Here is a 24,188-nt window from a genome sequence, read left to right as displayed (position 1 = left end):
AAGTCGTATAATTGGATCTAGTGATTGGATCGATTTTGGTATGTAATCAATCGGTTGACTTAGTCAATTGATTGAAGATTAAGTTTGGTATGTCGTCAATTAATTGACCTAATATAAGGCCTATATAAAGGTCAGCCCTCTCATGTATTAGGGATTGAATGACTGAAAAAAAAATTCTAGCCTCCTTTCTTCTTCTCCTTCTTCCTCCTCCTCTTCTCTTCTTTTTGTATTTCTATAACCTCTTCTTTCTCCTCTTTCCCTTCTTCTTCCTCCTTTTCTCTTTTTCTTGCAGTGGTCCGCCATCAGCTTGATATCAAAGCAAACTAGATTTGCCTCTGTTGTCAAAGACCCGATCCAGTTTTTTTCCTTTTTCCTTTCCTCCCCCTCTTTCACATCTCCCGATCTGTTCTTCCCTCATCCAACCTGCACCACACACCTCCTTCATCAGGCTCGTATGGGAAAAAAAAACCCTTTCTTCACCCTTCCCTATTCCCCTTTCCCTCCCTTCGACCGAGACCCTCAATGCCGCCAGCAGCGCCGCTGGTTTGTCAATGCCGCCCACCGCCGCTCTGTGACCATCCCAGAGAACCGCCCCGCTCACATCCGACCGCCAGAGAAGAACACGCCCACCAACCGCCAAGCCCCTTGTCGGCAGTTCCTCCTCCAACCGTCAAGCCCACAGCCGTTTTCTCCGCACACCACCACCTCCGCCACGCAGCGCCACGTGCCGGATCGTGGCTGACACCGACTTCTCCCAGCAGCCACCACTATCATGAGCATTTCCGCTGAGGGTCCCAACCGCACGGTCCACAATCGGCCAGAGAAGGCCCTCTCTTGTGCCACCGGCCACCATCCGTTGCCGCGGACTACGAAACCGCGACTGAGATCTCTGCCCTGCAGCTGCCGCCGTGAGGATTGGAGTGCCCTTCCGAACCCATCAGGAGGTTGAAGATGGTCGGTTAATGGGTAAGAGCCAAACCCGTTAACCCATAATCAGGTAGCCCAGATCTAGAAAAAAAAAGAAAAGAAAAAAAAAAGATGCACGTGACCTGTACGTGACGGACCGTAACGTGTATTGGATCGGGTCAAACCCGATAACTCGAATCCTAAAGGATCCGAGTTATAAAAATAAAAAAAAAAACTACCTCTCCATCTTCCTCCTCTGCGGCCATCTGCAATGCCGCAACGCTGCCCTTGAAGCACCGCCGCCCATCGCTTCTCCTTCTGCCGCGCTCTGCCTTGATCTCCGCCGCGAACCGCCCCACGACTGCTTTCTCACATCGCAGAACTGCCCCTCTTCCTTATTGAGATGCCGCTTCACCTGTCGCCGGGCGCCGCCTCCTTCGAGCCCCTCTTCTGACCGCCGCTTCCTCCGAGCCCCTCTTCCGACCGCCCCCTCCTCCGACCGCCCCATCGGCAGACGCCACCACCCCGCCATGTTCTGCCCCCTCCTCCTCACCGCCGCCACCGCTTCCCTTCCTGCCGAGCACCACCACTTCGCCCCCTCCTTCCCTCGGTCACCCCCCCAACTTTCACACTCATCCGAGCCACCACAAATCACCCCTCCCCAAACCCCTTTTTTACACCACAACCCTTTCCTCCCCCCACCCCCTTCTCTCTTTTGTCTCACGACCCGTTTCTTTCATCAGGCCCAACCCACCGTGGGCTTCCTCCATGGCTCCTAGCCTGTAGCCCATCAGGCCATCTCCACACCGGCCCAGAAAGCACCCCTCCTCCATGGCTTTCCCCACCAACCGTTGATTCCTCCTCGGCGTCCACTTCAACCGTGAATCAGTCCGGATTCAGCAACCAGTCTCACTGGTTCTTCTTTGTTGTGTCCATCCTCTTCCTCAACGCTTGAGAACCTACGAGCGAAGGGTGCTAATCGTCCGCTTTCTGACAGGTTGCACGAGTAAGTTGTCCTGCACCATACCTGCACTCGATGGGGTCGAGTTTTTTCCACCTGAGAGGAGTTGATGGAGACATCAAAGCCCTTCATTCAGATGATGGAGCCATCAGAACCACTAGCTCATGTCGCACCAGATATTGACATCAGTTTGAGTTGGATCTCCGAGATTGGGTCCACTCGAGTCCACATCATTTCTACTTTATTGCATTATTGGTTGCTTTGTTATTGGTCGAGTCAATTTAGTTTATTGCTTTAGTCAATTGGGTTAGTTGTTAAGTCGTGTAATTAGGCCGAGTGATTGGATCGATTTTGGTATGTAATCAATCGGTTGACTTAGTTAATTGATTAAAAATCTAAGTTTGGTATGCCGTCAATTGATTGTCCTAATGTAAGGCCTATATAAAGGCCATCCCTATTATGTATTAGAGATTGAATAAAAAATTCTAGCCTCCTTTCTGCTTCTTCTTCTTCTTCTTCCTCCTCCTCTTCTCTTCTTCCTGCATCTCTATAACTTCCTCTACCTCCTTCCCTTCTTCTTCCTCTACCTCCTTCCCTTCTTCTTCCTCCTTTTCTCTTTCCCCTGTAGTAGTCCGCCATCATCTATAGGTCACTTGAAAAGGATTATAAATGCTATTGGAATATCAATGTGTGGCCTTCAACATATGTACTATTTTAAATATTTACTTTGTATATGTATTTGCTATAGAATCTAATTTCCTTCCGATTGATACTTCTAGTTGTATAACAATTATTCGCTTTAATCATTTTGCAGGTAGCATTTCTTGAAATTTAACTCATGAAGGACTTTTTTCTTCTTGTTACTTAGTAAACAATGGATAGTTTATGCAGTTAGATCTTCTCAAAACTACATAGAATTTGTTATATAGTTGTGTTAGGAAACATATATAACTCTGTGGATATTTGAATATGTTGATATACTTTTTTTAGAGGCTTAAGATAGATATATTATACAACTCTAATATAAGTACATTTATGGAATTCAAAGGACAAAAGGTCCTAAGTTAAGAAGGAACAATAGGAAAGGCTTCCCAAAGAGCTCTCACTACAAGAAAATCTGGCATTGCCGGCGCTTTTTAATGTATATATCGACGCTTATAAGAATCGGTAGTTTTATTCCCGACGCTTTCTAAAGCGTCGTAAAAATGTTGGCTATATTGCAGTCAAAAATCAACTTGACCATGCTTTTTGAAAGCGTCGCTAATTGCCGACGTTTATAACCATTGCTAATTGCTGGCGCTTATAACCATCACTAATTACCGATGCTTGTAAGTATCACTAATTGCTGCGTCTCTAATTAACGATGCTAAAAAGCATCGATAATATATTTTTTAATGATGCTTTAAAGTATCGTAAGAGTTATTTTTTTTAAAAAAATATTTTTTAAAAATAAAAACTCTATCTATATTTACCAAATACATACACAATAAAAGTCATATAATAACACATGTCACAATCAAACAAACCATTCGAAATATTTATATTATCAAATATGATTACATTTATATTATCAATTTATATTTACAATGTGCTTCGAAAAACATAAAAAATATACATATAAAAGTTCTGAATAAATATTCTAAGAGTTATCAGGGGTCGATAGCATTATCATCGTCATCATCTCTACAAGCAGAGAAAGTATCAGAAATCTATAAAGAAAAGATAAAATTTTTAGAAGTTAAGAACACGAAAATTATTAAGCTCATACAAAAATACATGATAATTATGTAAAATATTAAAATAAATGTAGTTACTTACCTAAAGAGGGACAAACTTATGCAACATAGATGCAATCTGATCAAGCTGAGCCCTTAAAGATTGTATCTCTATTTGAAGCCTCTGCCTCATCTTCTCCATCTCTGTCTGATGGCTCTACCTCATCTCCTCCATCGCTACCTTCAAACTACATACCTCTGTAGTGCTCCTACTTTCTCTTGCATCTTGGGTATATCTGCTCACTATAGACAACTGAGTGGGGGTAACTCTAATGCTATAACCCCTCACTCGGCCAAAATGCTTCGGGCCCATCAATTTAGTGAATACCTGAGCTTTGACACGACTGGTCTCGTTAGATGATGTAACTCTTCAACATGCTCTAAAATAAGGGATATACCTTGTCCTATATTTTAGGAAGCTGACTTCAATGATGCATACATCCTTTTCAATTTAGGTATGAGAGAAAATACCGCAAAACTTTGGCTATTTTTTTTTTCATTCATGTAGCATCCACTTTATTCAACAAATCATGCTCGTCTTCTTTATATTTTTTTCTATTATGAAGATCTACATATTCGGCATGACTCTTAGTTAACATTTTCACCATGGTATAAAATACAGGCATCCGGATAATTATGTATTTTCTTGTATCCAAGATTCAATTTTTTTACTATATTTTGGCTTCATAAGAAGATAATGCAAAGTAACACCTTCCAAAAATGCATCCTTTAATAATTGAAGCAACATAGTGAAAGACTTGCTAGACCATCCATTGAAATATTTCAAATGGAATAAATATACAAGAAATTTTTTTTTGTAAAATTCTTACAATCCGGATATAGCTTTTGATTATAATATTTTACCAAGTTATAATACTGAGCTATGTCATTATTCGATTAATATATAGGTTCCTCAACACCTATAGAATCAGTAGATGTATGCTCATCACCTATTATAGCTGCTTCTTATCCTTCACTAAAATATGTTAAATTTCCAATATCATATCCAAGAGCATATTTGAGTAAGCTCTTTGTATCATTTTCTCCTACAGAATTTCTTTCCATATTACTCGATCCAAAACTAGAGATGTATTCTAAATAGGAGGGTTGGTTATATGGAGACGACAATATGGACTCTCCATGATATACTCATTCAGTATAACTCTTTACAAAATTATTCCACACCAAATGTTCTTCAACAGTATTCGGAGCGAGAGAAGAACAATTTACACATTTTGACATAGACATAAAATCTTTCCGTTCATAATAGATTTCTCAAAAGCAAATTTAATAAAATTTTAAACTCCATTCAAATATTCTTTGTTAAATCTCAACTTATTTATCCAACTTTTGTTCATTCTATTAGAATACTAATTGAACTGCAATTTATCTAAAAAAGATAAACAAAATTAGACATTGTTCTATTAAATATACTTCAAATATATTTAAGTATACTATGACTTTAATTTAATATAGCTTCATACATCTCGCATGGTAGATGGCCTGGTCTACATAAAATAACACTTGATTATTCAACTATTAATCTTATTAATAATCATGAATGTAACTTTTCAAGTTTGGATCATCTAATGACAAAGATATTTTCTTGGCACATGATGTCTAAGATCTGTACTATCATAAAAATAGGAATCTTTAGCTCTTTTTGTCTATTGCACTTGTTTGATGCTAATAAGTATTCAATGTTTAGACTGTCATGGGATACACTTGGTGTCGCATGGAGCTACCATTTCCATTATCGTGCTATCGTAACTTGTATCCTTGGTCAAGATGCCAAACCGATAACAACAAAATTTCAGAATAACATTGTTCATTTGAAGAATATAACAACAAAAAGAATATGCTTTCTATATGAATAAATATGAGAAAAATATTCACAACAAAATTTAAGAAATCTCTAGGTTTTCTAAAGTTATAGGCCAAAATTCAAATAACAACTCAAAAGAGGAATATTCTGGATATGAAACTTACCAGTGTGGAGGAGGCAGTCGACCGGAGGAGGGTGGTTCGCTGGATCTTCGAAGAACACCATGGATCGGTGGGTACGGGCAGCAAAGAGGAGGAGAAGGAGGAGGAAGTTGGCCAAGAAGGAAGCACCGGAAAGGGGGAGGAGGAGAAGGAGGCCTGCGCGGACAGACGGAGGCGGAGCTCGACGGGTTGGTCAGTCGATTCGGGGGCCAGAAAGGAAAAGGGGCTGAAATTGGGATGCTAGGGATGCTGGGTCGGTGATGGAGTGGATTTAATATTGGCTTCCGATAAGTATCGTCTTATTATTGACTTCCGACGATGCTTATAAATGTCGTCTTAATTTTGGCTTCCGACGACGCTTATAAGCATTGTCTTACTTTAATTCCCAATGATGCTTACCAAAAAGCGTCAGGAAATCCGTTTGGAGAAATTTTATTCCACTTCCAATACTTCTAAGTGTCGTCATATACTGACACTTTTTTCTAGCGTCAGCAGATCATAATTGAAAAAACCTATTTTTCCTGTAGCGTCTCCCAGTGTGATTGGCCACAATGGTGGCTATCCAATGAGCTACACTATTCAATTTCTTATAAATATGGATTGCATAGAGGTTTTTAAGGTGGCCTCCATCCTACAGATGTCTTGGAGTAGGAGATAGGTACCACTAACATAGGCTTTGAGGTTTAACAAACAACTAACTACATTTTTAGAATCATCCACCAATATGACATGGGTTGTGCTTAGTGCATTGATAGCATAGCTGAGCCCTTCCCACACTCTAAGCAGTTCCACCATTGGGATAGTAGTATCAAATATATGAGCATCACCTGCAACCACAAAGGAACAACTATGACTCCAAATGAAGAAGCTAGCTCCTCCAAGAGCTCCACTATCAAGTACAGTGCCATTGAAGTTAATCTTGAGGAAGCAAGAGGTGGTGGCTCCCAGGTAAAATGAGTCACATGAGGAGATGCAAAAGTTGCACTATAAGCCACAGAATTCCCTTGGTATTAAGATTCTCCAGTGGCGATGGGCATAACGAATTCTAAAGTATAAAGATAGATATGTTGGTGGATTTTGTTTTATGAAGTTTAGTTCTTAGTTGTATATAGTTTATCCTATGGATACTTTTGAATGATGTGGTGAGATATATCAACCTAAAAACAATTATGTATTCAATATAATCTATACCACTTTTGTCATAAAAAATAAAATTATTTGTTGATAGGTCTAAATGCCATAAGAAACAAGGCTAAAATTCTAACACCGACTATATATTTTAGTGATTCTAAATGCTACCAAAACTTATTTGTTGGCATCCAATTCAATTTTTGTGCCGCTCTTACATGCTGACCAAAAGCCTGAAGTAGTAGCTAAAAATGCTGGTTAAAATATGTTGAATTTGATTAGATGAACATTATAATAGCATTTTGGCCAGTATTTATAAGTGTCATTAGATGCGGCCATGGCACTCTTGTATGCTAAGAAAGCTCAACAAAAATGTGACATCGAACCATATTTTTATGGGTATTTTATGAAAATGCCAGAATACAATTCTCAACAAAAATTTAACAGGTATTTCTACAATATTTGGTAAAAATAGTGGTTTTGGAATATCTGACATATTTGCACTTTATGCTATTTTTTAAAAAAAAGTGTTGGTAAAAACCTTTTTTTCTTGCAGTGCCTTCTTGTATCGTGAGGGTTACACAATAAGAATGTAAATGGAGTTGTTTGGTCTTCTATCAATGAAAAGAAAAGAAATAAAGAACTAAGGAGAAAAGTTGGAAAGAGAAGAGGGATAAAGAAAACAAACAGAAAGATACTAATAGAAGATACAAAGGACACGCAACTACGCAATATCTTTCTTGGACTCTATAAACTCTTAGTAGCTATATGGTGTCGCCTACTTATAATGGAGAGGAAAAAAACTTGGACAGGTTCTTTTCTCTTGCAAAGCTTAGAAGTACTAAAGAAAGTGCCATGAATACAAAACCACTGAAAGAAAGCAAGAGCTACCCTCGACCTATAAACTAAGGCACATGAAGAAGGTCATCTAATTGATGTAGCTGATTGGTGCCCATCTTGGTGCTAAAATTTAAAGGCCAGCTTTGTTTTGTCAACACTTGGTGCTATATGTCTCCTATGATAAATGGAATCCAGTTACTTACAGCTCTGTTTGGATCATATATGGATTTTTTTAGGATAAGAAAAGTCATACTAAGTGGATTATATTATACCAGGGTAAATGGATATAAACCTTATTAGTTAGTTATTCGAGAAATATGTTGTTATACCAAGTAATATTTGCAGTTAATCACTGTGTGCTTGGAGACTTAGGAGAAACAGTGAATGTTGTTTGGATGTTCCTTGGAGATAAATGGATAAAAAAAAAGATGACTTCGTATGAAATAGGACAAATTTGCCTTTCCAATCTTTATTATTATAATATATTGTATAAGATATTATATTATATTACTGCACTAATGATATTATATCATACATTATACTATAAAATTATAATATATACTATAATATTATATAGTATTATATTGTATGTTAATATTATAACAATATTATAATATGATACAATATAATATCATCATATAATCTTCGAGTATTATAATATAATACTATAATGATATTAATATTTTAGGAGGTCTATTATCTTTAATAATAGAAGGGATAAGAGAAGGCATTTAAAGCAAGTTAAACCAGATCTAAACTTATACCGCGGGACCCTAGGTAGTCGGTATAAGTGTAATCATAATAGAAAATGCATATAAATTATTTCACCTAACAATTCACGATGTTTGGTAGTTAAACCCCATCAGTCCTGGTTTCAGGGCCTAAAGACACAAAAGGTTGATGGTTATCCTTTAATTTGATTGCTTTTAATTGCATGGGTTGGAGGTTAGCATGATGCTTTAAACATATCTAATTTCTTTAAATTAATAGCAACAGAAAATGACAATCTCATGGTTGATTTTACTAGGAATAGGTGCATAATGGGAATTGTTGATTTGAGCCTAATCTTAGACATTGAGTGCAACATTTGGATTGAGTCAGGTATTTTAGAGCTAGTTGGTTGGTTGGTTGGTTGTGTCAATGTCATGCCCTGATCTGAGATTACGAGCCAGCGATCACGTCAATTGCCATATACTTATGGAAAACCTTTTCCACAAGCATGCAAGACATTTCAACATGATATCAGAAATATGCAATGAAACAATTTAACCAATAATATACAAATTTTATTTCATTAACTAACTTAACATACAATTTCTCACAATTCTAACAATAGTTTAAGGTAAAACATCAATTTAAATAAACTCTAATCAAAGATAACTTATGCCACAGTTCTTCTAGTCGCTCTCCCATATTGAAAATTCCGGTCAACTAGTTCTTTGAATCTATAAAAAATTGAAAATCGTATAATGAGCTAAACAACCCAGTAAGCAATAATCACTTTAGCTAAATAAATCAAGCAATCGGATAGATAATAATTTGTAGAAAGTAAGCATATATGTAATACTAATATACAAATCACATTCTTTGTTAAAATCTTAAAATTCTGTTCATGGATTTAAATTCTTTCAAATAATTATTTTATCTTATCGATCCTGAGTTATGACCACATCATCCTATGGCTGGGTCATAAAACCGATTAATCATTTTGCGATGACTTGCGTATCATTTTGCAGCAAAGTCCTTCAGGACTGCTAGTCTGCTCGTGGTATGTCACTAATCATCTTGGACACAACCTTTAGGACAAATCATATGCCAACGGATTAACTCCCATTGGTGGGGTCCTCAACCTAGCCAGGTCAAAAATTCAAATAGTTCTAGGTTTCATATTTCAGTTCTAAAATCATGAAGTGTCAAAATAAATCAATCATATCCATAATAAAATCATATATCATCAAATATTCCAAAATAATATATTACATAGTAATATACTATCCATCAAATTCATACATCATGAATAATACCACTCAAAATCAAGAATATAATAACTTAATAATTAATCATAAATTTTAAAAATAAAATATTACTTATCTTGCAAATGCAATCCAACTAACGAATCCAGTTAATTCTGACTCAAATTTTGGTATTTAAAAATTATATTTCTAATCAGAATTTATCATGATTATTCTAAGAATAGAACCCTAATTTCAATACCCTCATAGGGCTGATCAAGCGGCAGTGCCCAACACTTCAGTCAGTCCGATCAAAGTAAAATTCATCGAATCATACTCGGACTAGAGCAAAGATAGTTTAACAAAGATTAGGCTGATCAAATCTAATAGTGTTTGACAGGGGGCAGGGTGAGGGCTGACACGCCCGACGACTCTAGATCAGGACCCTTCACCAAGGTCAATTCATAATCACTATGAAGAGTCTCTACTGGATCCAATTATCCTAGAGAGAGTAGAGAGAGTAGAGAGAGAGAAAAAATGGAGAAAAGAGAGAGAAAACAAGCTTCTTTCTCTAACCAAAGAAGAGGAAGGGAAGGGGGTGGCTGCAGGTGGTGCCTAAGGTTACAGACCCACGGCCGCCCACTATGGATGGCAGCCGACGGTAGCCGGCAGTGAGGAAAAATCATCCTAAAACAAGGGTTTGGACCCCCATAATCCATGAAACCGAGATGTTATGGCGATGGGAGCCCCGACCATGGCTGCAAATATTTGTGAGGAATCGGACAAAGACCTCGACAACAGGATCCGACGACGTTACCGACCGGAAAGAAGGAACAAAATCGAAAAAAAACCAAAAAAAGAGAGGAGAAACCAGGTTACCTTCTTAGCCAAAATCCAAGATCATCGGCCGGCATTGAGCTTCTAAAGGATCCAAAAGAAAGAGAGAGGGTTGCTCTAGGGAGACTGGGTCCTTACCCAGTTTCCGACGGCGATTGGCCGTGGCAAGGGTGCGAACAGCTACCGGCAACCAGAAAGGAATTCGAAGAAATCCGGCGATGGGCTTCTATCGGAGGCCTAGATTCTCTGGTGGAATCGAAGAGAACCTCAGAGGAGCTCTAAATTGAGGCGAAGGAGGCCATAATCCACCTCGACATCGGATTCCTCTGACAATGTTAGAAAGAAGGAGACTCCCATCGGGAGTCTTCTTCCTTCATCGCACGTGCGTTCCCTTTTTTTTTTGGCACGAAGCATGCTTCTGGGCTGGTCAAATGGACCTGGCCTATCTTGGTATCAGGCTTTAGAAGGTCTCGGTATTATAGTTCATAAGGTCTACTTTATTCTTGATTAGATGTTTGACAATTGCTTAAAAATTTTAAAGGCATTTCTGAGACATATATATGCTTGTTTGCTAAATTGCACCAACCATAAGCTCTCTCTCCCTCCCTCCTTTGGAAAAGAAGAAAACTATTGCAATCAAACTTGAGAGTGTATTTTACAGATAACAAAAATTTAAAAGATTGTGAATCTTGATTGACTTATTTATTTATTTGATAGATTTGATAGATCATACAATTTTAGTTTGAATACATCCAATATATCCAGAAAATAAAAGAAGGTTTGGGAGGGGTAGGAATGGTCTCATAGGTCCATCGTATTTTTCATGTGCATCATCTACACTTAAAACTAATATTTCATACCTTTTTAAAGAAGACATAATCAAAATAGAGAAGGTTTATGTTGGTGGTACTGAGGTTTTTATGCAAGTAAATATGCGGTTGTGCACTGATTCAATCAAGCAAACCTTGCTCAAATTTTAATCTAAACTGCTCAAGAATCATGTAAACTTGTCCGGGGCTAAAGTCATGTTTTGTTAGCATAATGATGTGGCCTTAGTCAGTCGGCTGGTCCAAACCAGGATATTAGAACCATTACCCAAACCCATTCTCTTATACTTGCTTAAAGTGAAATATCACAATTAATCTCAATTTAATCATACTCCAATCCAAACCTCTAGCCGTATCTATTTTACTGGCAATGCTGCACCTATTAGAATTATCTATACGAAATAGTTGGCAACGCTGATGAGAGGTGCAACCACCAGGCCATAGCTTGATTTTAGCAAGTGAGGCTAGCTTGATTTGGCGCTTTAAAAGGGCTTCACAAATCCTAGTAGCCACTTTGAATTACATCCAGACCAAATCAATTCCCAAAATTTCTTCATTTCATCCTCATGCAACCTTGTTGTGATTATACCATGCGAATATTCTCACAAGGGCTGTATATGTGGCTTTTGAGAAAGTGGCAAAGGAGAGACCCAGGAGAAGACAAGGCATGCACGGAATTTCTTCTAATTAACTAAGGAATACAAAAAAGACATCAGTTTTTGTAGTTGTATTCAACACCTAGTATTTTGTTCTGCATAATTTAATAGATCTTCCCAGTCCTGTACTGGCAATGTTGGGAAAAGACTTGGAGCATGGAGCATAATATGATATGTGATCGCAATGGAAACGCGGGGACAAGGGGGCTCTGTTTTCCGCACTGAGGGGCCATGTGGAGTTAATGAGCGAGCGCAAAGGAGCGGATGAGAAAGATTTCGGGTACCTTTTTTCCCCTTGCTATCTCTTCCCGAATCTCTCTCTCCCCCACCAATAAAACCAGGACACGGAAAGATACGGGCGATTAAGAAAAGGTGAGAGGAAAAGGCCAACACAAACGGACAAATGCCTTTCGGGACTTGCCAAGATGGTGGGCCCCACTACGCTCACGCAACTCGCGAATTGCGTGTCATCCACATCCACCGGCGGGACCCACCAATATCTCCCACAGGAGTAGGTTCGATTCCCACGCAAGTTGCAGTTGACCCCACACGTGTACCGACCGGCCAGGCCCGTGGAACTGCAAATTCCTGAGAACTTACAAAAATCAAGAAAACGAGTCCGGTAAGCTCCTTTTATATATGTGGGAACACATTATTGTTGAACTAATCTTGAAATTTATTCTTTAATTTGTTATAATTTTTTTTTATTAAATTAATCAGATTTTTTTTTTTTTTTTTGACTAGGCTATCACTGGAAGATAAATAACTAGTTATAATTAAAAGTACTAATTTATGATCGAACCTGCTAACCTAATCTACAACCAATCTAAGTTGACCCGTCCATTATATAGATGTTCTTAAGATTTGAGAGTCCCGTTTAATTATTTTGATCCATTTAGCACTTACGTCATTTTGACATGGTTATGATTCAATTTGCTTGGGGCTTGCTTCAGACTTATTTAAATTATTTAAAATTTATTTAACTTATTTAATCTGATCTGATATATTTATCAAATCTTAATGGATTGGATCTGCTTAATTATTTAATAAAGCAGTCAGATATGATTTTGCATTTTTGATCTATTTAACAAATAAATTAGGTTCGGATTGGCAAATTTGAAATCCATATTGGCTCATCTGCTGCTCAGAGTAATAATGGAAATTTTTGTATAGTCGTATGGTTCTCTTTTATTGGTAAAAAGATGAAAGAAATAATACGAAAATTTAGTTACAATAATATCTATCACCCATTTTCCATTGGTCCAAAGCCTCCCCAACTGATCTCCAGCTATCTTTGGTTTGGGGATCTGTTTTGCATGCTGGAAAGAGCGCTAACAAGACATTCTCTCCATCATGATCCTCTGCCACGTCTCTATGGAAAAAGAAGGCTCACTGGAGCAGCTAACTCTTACCACACGCTATTAAATCAATTTGGCTACATTTTAGGGAACAAAAAAACCAATTTGGCAATATGAGTGATTTTATGATTGCTGGTTCACGAGCGAGAAGTGGAAAAATGCAGAACTTTTGGTAGATTTGAGGGCGGGAGGAGGAAGAGAGAGGAGAGAGAGATGGAGGAGGGTGTGCAAGTGGGGAAATCTCTATTTCACTAAAAAAAAAAAAAATCAGAGAGGGCGACATGAGTGATTTCATGATTGCAGGCTCCCTAACGAGAAGTGAAAAAATGCAGGGGGAGGAGAGCGAGAGAGAGAGATTAGAGATGAAAGAAAGTGCACGAGCGGGGGGGCATCAGAGAAGGGCCTCTCACCCCCACCCCCCAACCCAAGCATCCCCACCCCAAGCATCCATAAAAAAAAAAAAATCAAGAGGAGCTTCACTGGCGTGGCAGATCTTTGGCAACACTTTTTTTTTCTTTTTAGGTATGACAAACAGGTTAGGTCAAAAATTCAGACTGAATGTTAGTCATTTTATTGAACAGGCAACGTTAATTGACTTATAATGAGTTAAATCAAGCTAAATAGGTTAAACATTTAAACAGTGCCATCTCTAATTTTTTCCATGGGTGCCTCCTCTAGGTGGTGGGAGGGCCGAGGAGGGTGAGCGGAGTAGAGTGAGCTCTATTTTACGTTCTGCCAACGAATCAAACCTAATGGAATAAAGGCCTCTGTTTGTCTAGTTCGAGCATGGGAAGATGTGGAACTCCTCGAGAATACATGGACTAGTAGGCATGTAACATAGATGCTAACAGCGATGGGGTAATAGAGGATCGGCGCTGCTTTAGCTCTCCACGAGACCATATGCTACGGCATTTTCTTATCACCTCACTTGTGAAAAGATGCTTCTCAGATGCATGAGTTAAAATCTATATGAACACTGAGTTATTTTTATTCACCCCCCTTCTTGATAGTACTTAATATTAAATGATTATATCGTTGTGGTTGAACTTTGGCTTGAGGGTGACCACGCCGGAGGAATCCGAGAAGCCGCCGGCTAGGACAGAGAAAGGGAGCCACCTCCTGCGCTTCGGTGTACCTGCACAAAATCTTGGCTAGGGATTCCGGCGAGAGCTCTCCGATGGTCAAAATAGCAGAGTTTTTGGAAAAGTTTCTGAGTGTTTTGAATTGCTTTTTTAATGGCTTTTTTTGGGCCTTCCCCTATCCCATTTTATAGGGTGAGGGTCTTGGCCGTTATCTGAAGTCTTAGGCCGAGCTGTGATCAGCTGGGGGCGGCGTGAATCACAGAGGTCAATCCAACGGGCAGAAGATTCGAGAAATATCTTTCCAGATTTGTTTAAATATGGATTCTGAGGACTTGCGGGATCTTTGACGGGATCAAGGTTGACAAGGGCGAGGTCGGCTCGGCCTTCGGCGGGGTCCGAGGTCGGCCTGGCTCTTAGTAGAACCAAGGCCTGGCTTGTTCGACTCTGAGATCTGCTCGACAAGAATTGGGTGGTTCCACACTGGAGTAGGACGATCCATTTCGCCTCCCATCATTTGCCCCCCGACTTTCAAGTTCGAGTCGTTCTTTGGCTCGAGCGAAAAAAGTAGCCAAGTTATCGATCGTCCTATGCTACGGTCAAATGTTCGTGAAGGTGTATGAGCCGAGTGGGGTGCACCTCGCGTATTATTGGAGCTAACAGCTTCAAGCTGAGCTTCCCGAGCCGAGCTTGGATGGTTTAAGTTGCCACGTCATTAAAAGCAAAAGTGGTTGAGGGAGCTCTTCAATGCATTGTGTGCACGCTCCCTTTTGAGGTGTTACCTGATGGTAAGATACATAGTCTTGCAAAGTTGATGAAGAGCTCACTGCTTTCGAGATCGTCCGCTGGTGCACTTCAGGCACCGAGATCGGACATCAGGTATGCTTTGGACCTTTACCTGAAACCTGAGGTTGGGACCATGTTTAACTTTAGCACTGTAGTTCGCTAGGGTATCTTTGAGGTAGAAGGTCGTCATGAGTTTTGATGCCTTTTAGTCTTGTAGATCTTTTTAGGCTTTAACTTGGGCGCTCGAACTAAGGTCAAGGCACCCTCAAATTTTTTTTGAGGTCGAGGGAGCCTCTTTGGCTCGCGGTCGGTGCAGCAGGGCGCTCCGAGCTCGGGCCGGAGCCTCGTTGCATGTTCTTGCAGTTAAGGGAGCCTCTTCGGCTCGTGGTCGACACTGCAGGGCACCTCAAGCTCGGGCCGGAGCGGCATTGCATGTTTCTACGGTCGAGAGAGCCTCTTCGGCTCACGGTTGACACTGCAAGGTGCCCCGAGCTCAGGCCAGGGCATCATTGCTTGCGGTGGAGGGAGCCTCTTCGACTCGCTGTCGACATTGCAGGGTGCCTCGAGCTCGGACCAGAGCGCCATGCCTGCAGTCGAGGGAGCCTCTTCGGCTCGTGATCGACACTGCAGGGCGCTCCGAGCTCGAACCGAAGCATCATTGCCTGCAGTCGAGGGAGCCTCTTTAGCTCGCGGTCGACATTGCAGGGCGCCCCAAGCTCGGGTCGGGGCGTCATTGTCTGCGGTCGAGGGAGCCTCTTCGGATCGCGGTCGACACTGCAGGGCACTCCGAGCTCAGGCGGGCGTCATTTCCTGCGGTCGACGGAGCTTCTTCAGCTCACGGTCGACACTGCAGGGCACCCCGTGCTCAGGTCGAGGCGTCATTGCCTGCGGTCGAGGAAGTCTCTTCAGCTCACGGTCGACACTGCAAGGCGCCCCAAGCTCGGGCCGGGATGTCATTTTTCGGGTCGAGAGGGCTTCTTCTGCTGGTGGTCGACACTGCAGGGTGCTCCGAGATCGAGCCTGGGTGTCATTGCCTGCGGTCAAGGAAGTCTCTTCGGCTCATGGTCGACACTGCAGGGCGCCCCAAGCTCAGGCTGAGGCATCCTTGCATCCTTGATGGCTTTTGCAGTTTCCTTCGTGCACTTTCCTTATCGCGTAGTCGGCCTCTGAGGGGCGGAGACATCTGAGGAGTGGCGATGCGAACGACTGGTAGTATAACTTGCCCCCGTACATGAGGTACCGAGTCGCTTGGCGCTCAATTCGTCGAGCTTCAAGCTTATCCGCAGGGAGGGCTCCATTTTGTAGGAAGTTAATAAGAGAGCTTCATCTAGCTCGGTTCGATTTCTTTGCATAGGACTGGTTCAGGATCTTCTATGCTTGGTGCCTTCGGGTACTTAAGGAAAGTGGTCTTCGGGAGCTCGTCCGAACTGTACGTCGCTAGCTTTGACAGCAGGTCGACCCTCACATTCTTTGACCTAGGAATGTGCTGAATATCGAAGTTGTTTAAAGCTGAAGTGATGTCCCATACCTTTTGGAGGTATTTCATCATTGACGACTCCCTCAAGACTTGGCTCATCACCAGCTGGGAGTCGCTGAAGACCTTCAAGCGGCGGACGTTGAGCTCTTTCGCCAACTTTAGCCCTCGATCTCCATGAGGATCTCTGCTCAGGTGGATGTGAGGAAAATATATTTTTCAAACTTCTGGAGGGAGGACCTTGGGCGAGCCGGGCTCTTGGGCCGAGGAGGATTTTTCTCGCGCCGGGGGGATCTACTCTTTGGTCGGCCATGCTCCTCATGACGCTTTTTCTGCATTTAGAAAGGCCGTTCGGCCGCCTCCCGCCGCGAGGCCATAGCTTCCTTAGCCTTGGCATACAAGCTTGGGTCAGCATCTCTGCAAAGATGGTAGGGAAGTTCTTCTCGATGGAGAATAGAAACTTGTAGGACCGAGCACCAGTCTTCAATGCTGACACGGCGAAAGACTAGTCGAAATCGCGAACCTCCCATATAGCCAAGGTGAAACGATCAATATAGTCTTTTAAAGATTCTCCCTTCTTTTGTTTGATGTCAAGGAGGAAATCTGAGGTCCGGCGCTGACGCCGGCTAGCAGCAAAATGAGTTGCAAATTGCTTGCCCAGCTACTCAGAAGACAGAACCGAGCTAGGCTTTAGTCCGATAAACCAAAGGCAAGCTACCTTGCGACGAGTTGCTGGGAAGGCCCTGTAGAGTAGGGCGTCTGTGGCCCCTTGGAGTGTCATAAGGGTTTTGTAGCTTTCCAAATGATCTAAGAGGTCGGACGAGCCATCATACGGCTCAATTTGCGGCATCTTGAACCTCAAGAGGATCGGCTTATCAACAATTCATCGAGCAAATGGAGAATCGGTTGTGAATTCGAGATCGGCGTTGCGCTTCTGGCCTTGGTCTCGGAGCACCTCGATCTGTCGCTCCAACACCTCGACTTTTCTATCGAGCTCGGCGATGGGCGGGGCTCCTGTTGTAACTCAGCTGGGGTCGACCCCGCCTCCGATGGTTGTTTCCGTGCTTGGGACATCAGACTTCAGCGCAGGCTCCAGGGTGATGGCTGTGCGACAAGCCCTCTTGGCTTAAGGATCGAGCTTGGTGGGAGCTTCGGTAGTGGCGACACTCCCTTTCGTCAGCCATTGTGCACTGCTTGGCAGGAGAATGACATCGCAAGCACTGTTCTAAGGACTCGCGCCTGCATGGAGGGGGTGCAGGCTGGGCTCCTACCTACTGCAGGCCTTGAACGACCACGGTGAGTGTTTGGCATTGTTGGACGAGTAGATTAAACTGCTCTGGCTGGACCTGAGGAGTTTGATCCGCCGGTGCCGCAAAAGGTGGGCTTTGAAGCGAGTTGCTGGGAGTTGGTGCTCAACGCCTCGATGTATTAGAAGCTCCTCGACTCCTCAACCTCATGATCACAACTCAGACCCTTTCCCTAGCGCCAGATGTCGTGGTTGAAATTTGGCATGAGGGTGACCACGCCGGAGGAATACGAGAAGCCGCTGATCGGGACGGAGAAAGGGAGCCACCTCCTGCACTCCAGTGTACCTACACAAAGTCTTGGTCGGGGATTCCGGCGAGGACCCTCCGATGGTTAAATTAGCAGAGTTTTTGGAGAGGTTTCTGAGTATTTTGAATTGCTTTGAATTGCTTTTTTAATGGTTTTCTTTGGACCTTTTCCTACCCCCTTTTTATAGGATGAGGGTTTTGGGCATTATCTAAAGTCTCGGGCCGAGCTATGATCAGCTGGCCATTAACTGGAGGCGGCGTGAATCATGGAGGTAAGGGGCGAGGTCGACTCGGCCTCGGGTCGAGGTCAGCTTGTTCTTCGGCGGGGTCCGAGGTTGGCCTAGCCTCTAGCCAAGGTCGGCTCAGCCTTCGGCGGGGTCCGAGGTTGGCCTGGCTCTTAGCAGGACCGAGGCCTGGCCTGCTCGGCTCTGAGGTCTGCTCGGCAGGAATTGGGTGGTTCCACGTTGAGTAGGATGATCCATTTTGCCTCCCATCAAATGATTATATATTAACTTATCTAATAATTCAACATACTAAGTCTTGACCTCTTAAACTTTGTACAATGAAAACTTCCAATATCTCTTTGCCTTCAAAAGTTGAACCGAGTTAATTTTGACATGCATCACATCTCTTCTCTATGCCTTACCTACATCAATTAAATGAATAATGGCAATATACCATCCTATTTTTAAAAATCCTCTAAAACCTTAAAATATTAGAGAAGAGAAAGTCAATCGAATATTCAAAACAAGTTTGGTTAACTAAATGATAAGGTCTAATTTGGGTAAGTTCAATTAGATTGATTCTTTGCATCATAAATGATAAGTTATCTGCATTATCATTTTGGGTCATGTGAAGTAGGTTTAGGTAGGTCAAATCAAAATAGGCCTTAAAAATTGTCCTTTAAGAAGCTTAATTTTAGCAATCTCCATCTAATGTCATATTTTTGAGGCCAAGAAGCATTTGGTTAACTTGGATTATAATAGCTACACGAGGAAAGGTTATTTTTTTGAGCTTTGTTAACACCACATCTGGACAACTTAGTCGGAAGATATAAGTAAGCACTACATGGATCACGTTTGAAGGAATTAGAGTAAATGACGGCCACATGACTCTTCGTAAACTCGATAAAAGTTCATCCATAAATTTCACCAAGCAAGAAGGTATAAGTTCAAGGAGAAGGGTTCGATCATAATGTTGATAAGCATACCAAAGACTTAGGACCTAGCTGTGATTAACCATAATATATTGGAATAGACGAGCGAACTGAGCGAGCCATGAGCCGCCTATCGGCAAGGCTTGGAAAAGCCTTAACTTAATCTTACTTCACTGAACTGATTCACGCAGGTGAAATGACTGAAACAATTTAAAGATATTTTCAAGTACAAGAATTGCATTATAGGTTAAAATAAAAGAGATAATTATTGTAATTATTATAAGTTATGACTAATAAGATATGATTATCGGTCTGATAGTTGGTGTAGAGCAACTGAGTTGATGAACATGCATAGTAGATGATAACTGTCATTAGTTATCAAAACCATCAGAAGTAAAGGCCATACATGCTAGCAACTATCAGAATGTGTAGTTATTATCTACTAGTATAAGATACTATAGCAACTATCAGAATATGAAATGATTATCTATTCGTATAAATAAGTAGAAATGGTGCTTTATAAAGAACCCTTGATGCATTTTATCTTATCATAGTTTACCGAAGTTTCTACCTTTAGAAGTAACTATAACTTAACTTATTTTTCTATTACTATGACTCAGTGCTACACCTTTATCTCTATCCACATCCATTTTTTTTGAATGGTAGCATGATAGTGGTAAAAGTTCTTAAAGGTTAATGCACCTGAATCCATGCTGTCTCTATCTAATGCCGGTGGCACACCCACACATATCTACTTATGCTATTTGGCTAGTCACCACTCTCTTCTAGAAACCTAATTGAGACTCCACCAATGGATCCTGAGGCACATCAGGTAGGATGGAAAGACTGCCAACAAACATTATAGCATGCTCGATGGGACCTTATGTAGCCATTGTCACATCGAATCTAGTAAGACACAGCGTAGCTGCCATTATATCGTTGCAAAAGGAACTATTGTAAACAGCTGTAGAAAAAATGGCTACTATGTTAATGCCACTTTTGGAGAGGTATGCAATATCGGCATTGATAGTGGAATGAGTTGAAAACTTATTTCCGTAGTTGAAAGCGAATACATTCAACCCTAGTGCATTCCGGCATATGTTGTGGAAGAGGAAACCAATTCCATCTTCTTGAAGGGTGAATCGATTTTATGTGGAAGTATTACACTTCATGAAGAACTTGAATTAGGAACATTGGCTTATCAGGAGATAATGGCTAAAGATTATTCAATAGAGCCCTCAGTATCCACCAACTAAAGTGTTGTAGAAACTACACCAACAGGATTACAACATATTGAATTAGTAGTAGTTACTTTGATCAGTACTTGACCAGTACTTAGGATTGTCGGTCATGGTGAATTGCAAAGGATCGCTGGTAAAGTCCGCAAATCAATACCGGTAGTGACTCCAAATCATTTGCCTAAGAGAGAAGAAAAAAATTATAATGGGTTTATAGCATCAATCGTTTCCATTATAAAGGTTGGGGGACAACCTTACTAAGGGGTGCTTATGAAGTTTGTTTATGTGATACACGCTCTATATGTCGGACGACAGCACGGCAATGTAAAGGTAGATTTAGCCTGGTACCCAACACTATGTATAATTAAACACCCTCATATGGATTATGGATAGTATGAATCTCAATACTAAAACAAACAACTGGAAAGATCAAACAAGTGATTTTGGTCTAAAAACAAAATAAATAAATCGTAGTAGTATATGTATAAATAATTAACCACCTACATCAGTTTCTACCTTTAGGAGTCCATACCTCTTGATGCCCCATCTTCATGTTCATCACACCCAACAACATGAAACTAATATATATTAGTACATGTGATTCCTCCAACTTAAAAGGAGGGGGTTCTTTCCTTTTACCTAAGAACTTTCAAATTCCATTCATAGCAACCTTTAATTTTACCTTTTAAAGGTCACCACTAACCTAGTTTACCATCTTCTTATACTACATTATTATTAATTCCACATGCATGATATTGCATTGAAAGGCTACATCACACTTAATATTCTTTCTCCAAGCTTTCTGTATTAACTTATCTTTGAAACATCTCAGCAAGGGATATGGTTCCACAATATGTAATCTCCATTGCCACCTAGTAGGCAGTGAGGCATGGACCAATATCTTTAGTTTATTTATTTATTTATTTATTTTTAAGTTATCTTAAGTTCTTAAAGCTTCATCTCTTGAACTCATACTTCCATAGAACAAAAATCCACAAGTTTTTACCCCAAAGTAGGACCAAACTCCTCCTACTAATAGAGTTTGCCTATCCTGTGACTTTAAAAAAAAGAAAATATATAAAGCACCATCTGTGAGGCCATTTGCCTCCATTCGTCTCATAACTTGAAAAAAGAAAATAGTGAAGCAACATTTATGAGGCCATTCACCTATATCCCTCTCTTCTTTCTCGTCAAGTCATCCTTTCCTCTCCATCCATTTGTGAGGCCTTCCTCCTCTTTCCTGAATCCCTTTCTCCATCTTTGATATATGGAGTCCCTTCCTCCTCGTGGCCATAGATCGTGTTTAGCAATACATAGTACATGATGAGGTGATACACATCTAGCAACTTAGTTATCCGATGACCTATATACATCTCTAGATAAATTAATATATGATTTCTAGAACATTATGTTTACCAGTACATAATGCATATCTAGATGATATATACTTGACATATTTTTGATACATACTTTAAGCTTTTTTGATACATATTCAGCAATGATCCAATATATATCCCAAGCAAATCAATAAACATCCAAGCAAATTGATACATAATTTTCAAAGCATCGTGTTCATCAGTACACAGTATATATCTAAGTAATATACACTTGATAGATTTTTAATACATACTTTAAGCTTCTTTGATACAGACTTAGCAGTGACTCAATACACACCTCCAGACAAATCGATATGCATCTAGGTAAATTAATACATCATTTTTAAAATTTTGTGTTCACCAATACACTACACATGTTTAGGTGATACACACTCAATAGGTTTATGATATATACTTTGAATTTCTATTGTATACATCCAGCAACGGCCCAATACATACTTCCAAGCAAATTGATATATAGATTGTGGCAATGCTTAACTATTTAACCGTTTAACTTGATCAACCTATTATATATCAGGTTAGGCAACATTTTTAATAAAATAGTCAAGTTCGAATTTGGATTTTTAACCTGGTTAGGTTGGCAGATTTTTTTGTTATATCTTGTATCCAACACAACTCGTATCTGATCCAAAACTCAACCTAATTGCCACCTATGTATATATAGTTTCCAAAATATGGTATTCATTAGTATATAATTTGTGGCCACGTGATACATATTTAGGACGGACGCGTTCTCAAGGAAGAAGATTCAAAGGAAGAGAAAGGGACTTCGAGAGGAGGAGGAAGACCTCACCAACAGATGAAATGGGAAGGATGGTTAGACGAGGAAGTAGAGAGCAATACAGAAGGGTGGCCTCACAAATGATGCTTCATGTAGTTTTTTTTTTTTTTTGTGTGTGGAAGTCATGAGATGGACGAAGTTCATTAGTAGGAGGAGTTCTGTTCCATTTTAACTCTTCAATTTCTACTTTAAGATAGATATGATAGGGTATATGGCAAAAAAAGTAGGCCGCTCCATATAATCTTCTCTGGTGCATGTACTAAAAGATTTTTGTTCACTTGCATATGGTGGTTTAATTGAAGTACTCTCAATTATGGTACCAACCAATTTGGTTCCTTCACGTATATTCATTTCCCTTCATTTTCAGCATTCATTATTTTCGGCCAATGGATCTTTAACAATTATGGATTCATACTGTTCGACTATAACATAGTGATAAACCGAGCCATGGACGATTTGGTGCATAGATATGACATGGATGTGAACGTCGAGGAGGGCATATCAACATTATGGAAGGAATCCCAGCAACTCTAAACAAGACCGTAAGAGAATCACTTGCAATAGAAGAGGTGATATGTGTACCAGGGGAAAAAGTTAGAGACTCCTTACAAATGACATTGAGAAGTTTAACGTAAAGGCACTTTCATTTTCACTCGAGAGACAGTAGATCCAGAAAAAGTACTATGCAATAGTAATGTAGACCAACCTCCCCTCTCACTTTTGTGAGAGTTGTACAGGGATATGAATGTATGGTCCCTCTTCAAGCTAAGTCTAAAAGTTATTATTTAGACAGATTCAAAGTTCTCGCAGCAGATTGTACCCTAAAGGCAACGGACATTGGTGCATGCAATTATTGGTAGCTCAACTAAAGATATAGTGCCAAATAAACTTTGGCAAGAACTCGTATATGAAGTTTTCTAATTGGCTTCCAAGCAATCAGGGTACGGTTTCATGTTATATGAACCAACACTCCATTCAGAAAAATAAATAACGTATGAAGTATTTTCAGCTCCAATGGGCCAAGTAGAGAGTGGTCTTGTCACCAACTTTCTAGATGATTTTTCCTGAAGATTTTTAAGTACTCATTTTCTCAGTGTGCAAAACCACCTACAAGACATTACAACCTTGATTTTGAGATTGAAATTGGACTAATTCCATAATGCAAATGTAGTGGAACTCCTATTTCATCATAATGGGTGATTGTTCCTATTCAACCCACCGATAGTTCTTGTCAAAAATTTATATCTAATTTTGTCCTTCAAAAAAATTTATATCTAATTTTGCATTTAGGCATTAAATTAATTAACTAGTCTACTTTAGTATATTCTAGTATCTTTTTATTTATTTAATAAATTACAAATTCTGATTGATGAATAGATGAGGTAGTAGTTTGGTTAGGCAATTCATGGGTTTGCAACAATTAGTCTATGGTTCCCACGGTCAACTTGCTAATTGACTACGACCCACTTGCTGTGCTTTCATCTTGATCATTGATTCC

Source organism: Phoenix dactylifera, chromosome 18 (assembly GCF_051530095.1).
Source record: "Phoenix dactylifera cultivar Ajwa chromosome 18, Ajwa_hap1_PhDact_Kaust_v1.1, whole genome shotgun sequence".
Classification (NCBI taxonomy): Eukaryota; Viridiplantae; Streptophyta; class Magnoliopsida; order Arecales; family Arecaceae; genus Phoenix; species Phoenix dactylifera.
This window is presented reverse-complemented; position numbering follows the sequence as displayed.